The sequence below is a fragment of the Sorex fumeus genome, unplaced genomic scaffold (assembly GCF_029834395.1).
Source record: "Sorex fumeus unplaced genomic scaffold, SorFum_2.1 ptg000018l, whole genome shotgun sequence".
NCBI classification, from domain to species: domain Eukaryota; kingdom Metazoa; phylum Chordata; class Mammalia; order Eulipotyphla; family Soricidae; genus Sorex; species Sorex fumeus.
In genome coordinates this window covers 35,881,747-35,890,552 of record NW_026606075.1, presented here as the reverse complement: position 1 = coordinate 35,890,552, position 8,806 = coordinate 35,881,747, and positions in this window count along the sequence as shown.

Here is an 8,806-nt window from a genome sequence, read left to right as displayed (position 1 = left end):
TACAAGCAGAAGTGAGTAGAAAGGACGTGAGTAGAAGCACAAGTGAGTAGAAAGGAATTGGCTTTAATCAGAAGTTGGTACGGAGGAAGGGATTACAATCGGAAGAGGGTAGGGAGGAAGTGAATACAGCGAAAGTGAGTACGAGCTGAAGTGAGAAGGGAGGATATGAGTACAAGCGGATGTGAGTAGGGAAGACATGAGTACAAGCGGAAGTGTGTAGGGAAGACCTAATCACTACCAGCGGAAGTGATTAAAGACAACGTGAATACAAGCGTAATTGAGAAGGGAGTACGTGAGTACAAGCGGAAGTCAGTAGGGTGGACGTGAGTACAAGCGGAAGTGAGTATTGAGGACAGGAGTTTAGGTAAACAGGAAATGAATCCAAGCGGAAGTGGGTAGACCGGTCGTGAGTCGATGCGGAAGTGAGTAGGGCGGACGTGAATCCAAGCGGAAATGAGTAGACAGGACATGAGTCCAAGCAGAAGTGAGTGGAGAGGAAGTGAGTACTAGCGGAAGTGAGTAGGGAGGTCGTGAATCCAAGCAAAGTGGAGAGAAAGGACGTGAATACAAGCGGAAGTGGGTAAACAGGACATGAATACAAGCGGAAGTGGGTAGAGCGGTCGTGAGTCAAAGCGGAAGTGAGTAGGGTGGACAGGAGTACAAGCGGGAGTGAGTCGGGAGGACGGGAGTAGAAGCAGAAGTGAGTAGGGAATACGTTAGTACTAGCGGCAGTGTGTAGGGAGGACGTGAGTACAAGCGGACGTGAGTTAAGAGGCCGTGGGTACAAATGGAAGTGTGTAGGGAGGAAAAAGTAGAAGCGGAAGTGAATAGGGAGGATGTGAGTACAAGCTGACGTGAGGAGAGAGGCCGTGAATACAAACGGAAGTAAGTAAAGAAGACGTGAGTACAATCAGAATTGAGTAAAGAGGATGTGAGTCCAAGTGGAAGTGAGTGGAGAGGACGTGAGTCAAATTGAAAGTGTGTAGACAGGATGTGACCCGAAGCGGAAGTTAAAAGACTGGACTTGCGGGCTAGCGAAGTGAGTATAGAAGAAGTGAGTATAAGCGGAAATGAATAGAAAGGATGTGAGTAAAATCGGAAGTGAATAGAAAGGACATGAGTAGAAGCGGAAGTGAGTAAAAAGGAATTGACTTTCATCTGAAGTGGGTAGGGAGGAAGGGATTACAATCAGAACAGAGTAGGTAGGAAGTGAATACAGCGACAGTGAGTACAAGCGGAAGTGAGTAGGGAAGTCGTGAGTACAAGCGGAAGAGTGTATTCAAGTCGTGAGTAAAATTGGGAGTAGGTTTGACTTGAGTATATGCGAAAGTGAGTAGAAAACACATGAGTACAATCGGAAGTACGTAGGTAGGACGAGTGTACAAGCGGAAGTGAATAGACAGGACATGAGTAGAAGCGGAAGTGAATAGACAGGATGTGAGTCCAAGCGGGAGGGAACAGGGAGGACAGGAGTACAAGCGTATGTGAGTAGGGTAGACGTGAGTACAAGCAGAAGTGAGTAGAAAAGACCTGAGTACAAGCGGAAGTGATTAAAGAGGACATGAATACAAGCGTAATTGAGAAGGGAAGCCATGAGTACACGCGAAAGTGAGTAGGGCGGACGGGATTAGAAGCAGAAGTGATTAGGGAAGACTTGAGAACATGGGGCAGTGAGTCAGGGGCCGTGATTACAAGCGGAATTAGGAAGAGTGGCCGTGAGTAGAAGCGGAACTGTGTAAGGAGTGAAGTAGAAGCGGAATTGAGCGGAAGTGAGTAGACAGGCCGTGTGTTGAAGCGGAGGTGAGTAGAGAGGACGTGAGTCCAAGCGGAAGTGGGTAGGGAGGATGTGAGTACAAGCGGATGTGAGTAGAGAGGCCGTGGGTACAAACGGAAGTAACTAAAGAGGACGTGAGTACAATCGGAATTGTGTAAAGAGGACGTGAATACAAGCGGAAGTCAGTATGAAGGCCGTGATTACATACTGAAGTGCGTAGGGAGGACGTGAGTACAAGCAGAACTGAGTAAGGAGGATGTGAGAACAAGTGGAATTGAGCGGAAGTGAGTAGACAGGCCGTCTTTTGAAGTGGAGGTGCGTAGGGAGGAAGTGAGTCCAAGCGGAAGTGTGCAGGGAGGACGTGAGTCCAAGCGGAAGTGGGTAGACAGGACGTGATATCAAGTGGAAGTGCTTAGGGAGGACCTGAATCCAAGCGGAAGTAGGTAAACAGGACGTGAGTCCAAGGAGAAGTGAGTAGAGAGGACGTGAGTCCAAGCGGAAATGGGTAGAAAGGACGTGAGTCCAAGCGGAAGTGAGTAGACAGGACATGAGTCCAAGCGGAAGTGAGTGGAGAGGACGTGAGTCCTAGCGGAAGTGAGTAGGGAGGACGTGAATCCAAGCGAAGTGGGCAGAAAGGACGTCAATCTTAGTGGAAGTGGGTAGAAAGGACGTCAGTCCAAGCGGAAGTGGGTAGACAGGTCGTGAGTTGAAGTGGAAGTGAGTAGGGAGGATGGGAGTACAAGCGGAATTGAGTAGGCAGGACGTGAGTACAAGTGCAAGTGAATAGACAGGACATCAGTAGAAGCAGAAGAAAATAGAAAGGATGTGAGTACAAGCTGATGTGAGTAGTGATAACGTGAGTCCAAGCGGAAGTGTGTAGGGAGGACTTGAATCCAAGCGGAAGTGGGTAGACAGGACGTGAGTCCAAGCGGAAGTGATTAGACAGGATGTGAGTTTAAGCGGAAGTGGGTAGCCAGGACGTTAGTTGAAGCGGACGTGGGTAGACAGGAAGTGAACCGAACTGGAAGTGAGCAGACAGGACTTGACTGCTGGCAGAAGTGAGTATAGTAGAATTTAGTACAAGCGGAAATGAGTAGAAAGGATGTGAGTACAAGCGGAAGTGTGTAGAAAGGACGTGAGTAGAAGCGGAAGTGAGTAGAAAGGAATTGACTTTAAAAGGAAGTGGGTACGGAGGAAGGGAGTACAATCGGTAAAGGGTAGGGAGGAAGTGAATAGAGCGAATGTGAGTACGAGCGGAAGTGAGAACGGAGGACATGACTACAGCGGATGTGTGTAGGGAAGACGTGAGTACAAGCGGAAGTGAGTAGGGAGGACCTGAGTACAAGCGGAAGTGATTAGAGACGACATGAATACAAGCGGAATTGAGAAGGGAGGCCGTGAGTACAAGTGGAAGTGAGTAGGGAGGACGAAAGTAGAAGCGGAAGTTTGTAGGGAAGATGTGAGTAGAAGCAGAAGTGAGTAGGGAAGACGTGAGTAGAAGCAGAAGTGAGTAGGGAGGTCGTGAGTACAAGCCCAAGTGAATAGACAGGACATGAGTAGAAGCGGAAGTAAATAGAAAGGATGTGAGTACTATCGGATGTAATTAGCGATAACGTGAGTCCAAGTAGAAGTGGGTAGGGAGGATATGAGTACAAGCGGAATTGAGCGGAAGTGAGTAGACAGGCCATGTGTTGAATTGGAGGTGAGTAGGGAGGACGTGAGTACAAGCGGAATTGGTTAGGGATGAAGCGAGTCCAAGCAGAAGTGTGCAGGGAGGACGTGAGTCCAAGCGGAAGTGGGTAGACAGGACGTGATACCAAGCGGAAGTGCTTAGGGAGTACCTGAGTCAAAGCGGAAGTGGATAGACAGGTCATGAGTCCAAGCGGAAGTGAGTGGAGAGGACGTGAGTCAAACCGGAAGGGAGTGGAGAGGACGTGAGTCCTAGAGGAAGTGAGTAGAGAAGACCTGAGTCCTAGCGGAAGTGAGTAGGGAGGACGTGAATCCAAGCGAAGTGGGCAGAAATGACGTGAATCCAAGCGGAAGTGGATAGAAACAACGTGATTCCAAGCGGAAGTGAGTAGACAGGACATGGGTCCAAGTGGAAGTGAGTGGAGAAGACGTGAGTCCTCGCAAAAGTAAGTAGGCTGGACGTGAATCCAAGCGGAAATGGAGATACAGGATGTGAACACAATCAGAAGTGCGGAAAAAGGACATGAATCCAAGCGGAAGTGGGTAGACATGTCGTGAGTCAAAACGGAAGTAAGTAGGGAGGACGGGAGTACAAGCGGAAGTGAGTGGGCAGGACGTGAGTGCAAGCGCAAGTGAATAGACAGGACATGAGCAGAAGCAGAAGTAAATAGAAAGGATGTGAGTACAAGCGGATGTGAGTAGCAATAACGTGAGTCCAATTGGAAGTGTGTAGGGAGGACTTGAATCCAAGCAGAAGTGGGTAGACAGGACGTGAGTCCAAGCGGAAGTGATTAGACCGGATGTGAGTTTAAGCGGAAGTGGGTAGACAGGAAGTGAGCTGAAGCAGAAGTGTGCAGACAGGACGTGACTGCTGTTGGACGTGTGTATAGAAGTGAGTACAAGCGGAAATGAGTAGAAGGGATGTGAGTCCAAGCGGAAGTGAGTAGAAAGGACGTGAGTAGAAGCAGAAGTGAGTAGAAAGGAATTGAATTTAATCAGAAGTGGGTACTGAGGATGGGAGTACAATCGGAAGAGGGTAGAGAGGAAGTGATTAGAGCAAAATTGAGTACGAGTGGAGGTGAGAAGGGAGGACATGAGTACAAGCGGATGTGTGTAGGGAAGACGTGAGTACAAGCGGAAGTGAGTAGGGAAGTCGTGAGTACAAGCGGAAGTGTGTAGTCAAGTCGTGAGTAAAAGCGGAAGTGAATAGGTTAAAAATGAGAATAAGCGGAAGTGAGTAGAAAAGACATGAGTTCAAGCGGAAGTTCGTAGGTAGGACGAGTTTACAAGCGGAAGTGAATAGACAGGACATGACTAGAAGCAGAAGTGAAAAGACAGGATGTGAGTACAAGTAGATGTGAGTAGGGTAGACGTGAGTACAAGCGGAAGTGATTAGGGAAGACATGAATACAAGCGTTTGTGAGTAGGGAAGCCATGAGTACCAGCGGCAGTGAGTAGGGAGGACAAGATTGGAAGCAGAAGTGAGTAGGGAAGACATGAGTACATGTGGCAGTGAGTAGGGCGGCCGTGAATACAGTCAGGGATGAGAAGGGAGGCCGTGAGTACAAGCGGAAGTGAGTCGGTAGGACAGGAGTAGAAGCGGAAGTGAGTAGGGAAGACGTTAGTACTAGCGTCAGTGAGTCCTTAAGACATGAGTACAAACGGACGTGAGTAGAGAGGCCGTGGGTACAAACGGAAGTGATTAGGGAGGAAAAAGTAGAAACAGAATTGAGTATGGAGGATCTGAGTACAAGCGGACTTGAGTCGAGAAGCCATGGGTACAAACGGAAGTTCGTAGAGTGGGCATGAGTCCAAGCAGCACTGAGTAAGGAGGATGTCAGTACAAGCGGAATTGAGCGGAAGTGAGCAGACAGGCCGTATGTTGAAGCGGAGGTGAGTAGGGAGGTCGTGAGTCCAAGCGGAAGTGGGTAGGGAGGAAGTATGTCCAAGCGGAGGTGTGTAGGGAGGACGTGAGTTCCAGCGGAAGTGGGTAGACAGGACGTGATACCAAGCGGAAGTTCTTAGGGAGGACCTGAGTCCAAGTGGAAGTGGGTAAACAGGATGTGAGTCCAAGCAGAAGTGAGTAGAGGACGTCAGTCCAAGTGGAAGTGGGTAGAAAGGACGTGAGTCCAACCGGAAGTGATTAGACAGGACGTGAGTTTAAGCGGAAGTGGGTAGACAGGACTTACGTTTCAGCGGAAGTGTTTAGACAGGAAGTGATCCGAAGCGGAAGTGAGCAGACAGGTCGTGACTGCTGAGGAAGTGCGTATAGAAGTAGTGAGTACAAGCGGAAATGAGTAGAAGGGATGTGAGTACAAGCGGAAGTGAGTAGAAAGGACGTGAGTAGAAGCGGAAGTGAGTAGAACGGTATTGACTTTAATCAGAAGTGGGTATGGAGCGAGTACTATCGGAAGAGGGTAGGGAGGAAATGAATAGAGTGAAAGTGAGTACGAGCAGAAGTGAGAAGGGAGGACATGAGTACAAGTGGAAGTGTTTAAAGACGACGTGAATACAAGCGGAATTCAGAAGGGAGGCCGTGAGTACAAGTGGAAGTGAGTAGGGAAGACATGAGTACAAGCGGACTTTAATAGAGAGGCCGTGAATGCAAACGGAAGTCATTTGGGAGGAAACAGTAGAAGCGGGAGTGAGTAGGGAGCACGTGAGTACAAGCGGATGTGAGTAGGGAAGTCGTGTGTACAAGCAGAAGTGTGTAGTAAAGTCGTGAGTAAAAGCCAAAGTGAGTAGGTTAGACATGAGTATAAGCGAAAGTGAGTAGAACAGACATGAGTTCAAGCAGAAGTGAATAGACAGGACATGAGAAGAAGCGAAAGTGAATAGACAGGATGTGAGTACAAGGGGATGTGAGTAAGGAAAACGTGAGTACAATTGGACGTGAGTAGGGAAGACCTGAGTACAAGCGGAAGTGATAAAAGAAGACATGAATAGAAGCGTAATTGAGAAGGGAGGCCGTGAGTACCAGCGGAAGTGAGTAGGGGGAACTGGATTAGACGCGGAAGTGAGTAGGGAAGAGGTGAGTACATACGGCAGTGTATAGGGCGACGTGAATACAAGCGAAAATAAGGAGGGTGTGAGAACAATCGGAAGTGAGTTGGGAGGACGGGAGTAGAAGCGGAAGTGAGTAGGGAAGCTGTTAGTACTAGCGGCAGAGAGTAGGGAAGACGTGAGTACAAGCAGACGTAAGTAGAGGGGCTGTGGGTACAAATGGAAGAGAGTAGGGAGGAAAATGTAGAAGCGGAAATGAGTAGGGAGGATGTGAGTACAAGCCAACTTGAATAGAGAGGCCGTGGGTACAAATGGAAGTAAGAAAATAGGACGTGAGTACAATCGGAATTGAGTAAAGAGGACGTGAGTACAAGCGGAAGTCAGTATGAAGGCCGTGAGTACGTACGGAATTGCGTAGGGAGGACGTGAGTACAAGCGGAATTGTTTCAGGAGGATGTGAGTACAAGCGGAATTGAGCGGAAGTGAGCAGACAGTCCGAGTGTTGAAGTGGAGGTGAGTAGGGAGGATGTGAGTCTAAGCGGAAGTGGGTAGGGAGGATGTGAGTACAAATGGAATTGAGCGGAAGTGAGTAGACAGGCCGTGTGTTGAATCGGAGGTGAGTAGGGAGGCCGTGAGTCCAAGCGGAAGTGTGTAGGGGCGACGAGAGTCCAAGCTGAAGTGGGTAGACAGGACGTGATACCAAGCGGAAGTGCTTAGGGAGGACCTGAGTCCAAGCTGAAGTGGGTAAACAGGACCTGAGTCCAAGCAGAAGTGAGTAGAGAGGACGTGAGTCCAAGCGAAAGTGAGTGGAGAAGACGTGAGTCCTAGCGGAAGTGAGTAGGGAGGACGTGAATCCAAGCTGAAGTGGGTAGAAGGAAAGTGAGTCCAAGAGGAAGTGAGTAGACAGGACATGAGTCCAAGCGGAAATGGAGAGAAAGGACGAGAATGCAAGCGGAAGTGGGTAAGAAAAACATGAATCTAAGCGGAAGTGGGTAGACAGGTCGTGAATCGAAGCGGAAGTGAGTAGTGTGGACGGGAGTACAAGCAGAAGTGGGTAGGCAGGACGTGAGTACAAGCAGAAGTGAATAGACAGCACATGAGCAGAAGCAGAAGTAAATAGAAAGGATGTGAGTACAAGCGGATGTGAGAAGCGATAACGTGAGTCCAAGCGGAAGTGTGTATGGAGGACGTCAGTCCAAGCAGAAGTGGGTAGACAGAACTTGAGTCCAAGCGGAAGTGATTAGAGAGGACGTGAGTTAAAGCAGAAGTGGGTAGACAGGAAGTGAGCCGAAGCGGAAGTGAGCAGACAGGACGTGACTGATGGCTGAAGTGAGTATAGAAGAAGTGAGTACAAGCGGAAATGTGTAGAAAGGATGTGAGTATAAGCAGGAATGAGTAGAAAGGACGTCAGTAGAAGCGGAAGTGAGTAGAGAGGAATTGACTTTAATCGGAAGTGAGTACGGAGTAAGGGAGTACAATCGGAAGTGAGTAGGGAAGACGTGAGTAAATGCAGCAGTGAGTAGGGAGGCCATGAATACAAGCAGAAATGTTAAGGGAGGCCGTGAGTACAAGCGGAAGTGACTCAGGAGGACGGAAGTAGAAGCAGAAGTGAGGAGGGAAGACGTTAGTACTACGGGCAGTGAGTAGGGAAGACATGAGTACAAGCGGACGTGAGTAGAGAGGCCGTGGGTACAAACGGAAGTGAGTAGGGAGGAAAAAGTAGAAGCAGAAGTGAGTATGGAGGATGTGAGTACAAGCGGACTTGAGTAGAGAGGCCGTAGGTATAAACGGAAGTTCATATGGTGTTCGTGAGTCCAAGCAGCACAGAGTAAGGAGGATGTCAGTACAAGTGGAATTGAGCGGAAGTGAGCAGACAGGCCGTGTGTTGAAGCGGAGGTGAGTAGGGAGGACGTGAGTCCAAGCGGAAGTGGGTAGACAGAACGTGATACCAAGCAGAAGTTCTTAGGGAGGACCTGAGTCCCAGCGGAAGTGGGCAGACAGGAGGTGATACCAAGCAGAAGTTCTTAGGTAGGACCTGAGTTCAAGCGGAAGTGGATAGAAAGGACGTGAGTCCAAGCTTAAGTGATTAGACAGGACGTGAGTTTAAGCGGAAGTTGGTAGACAGGACGTGAGTTTCAGTGGAAGTGGGTAGACAGGAAGTGAGCCGAAGCAGAAGTGAGCAGATAGTTCGTGACTGCTGGAGGAAGTGCGTATAGAAGAAGTGAGTACAAGCGGAAATGAGTAGAAGGAATGTGAGTACAAGCGGAAGTGTGTAGAAAGGACGTGAGTAGAAGCGGAAGTGAGTAAAAAAGTATTGACTTTAATCGGAAGTGAGTATGG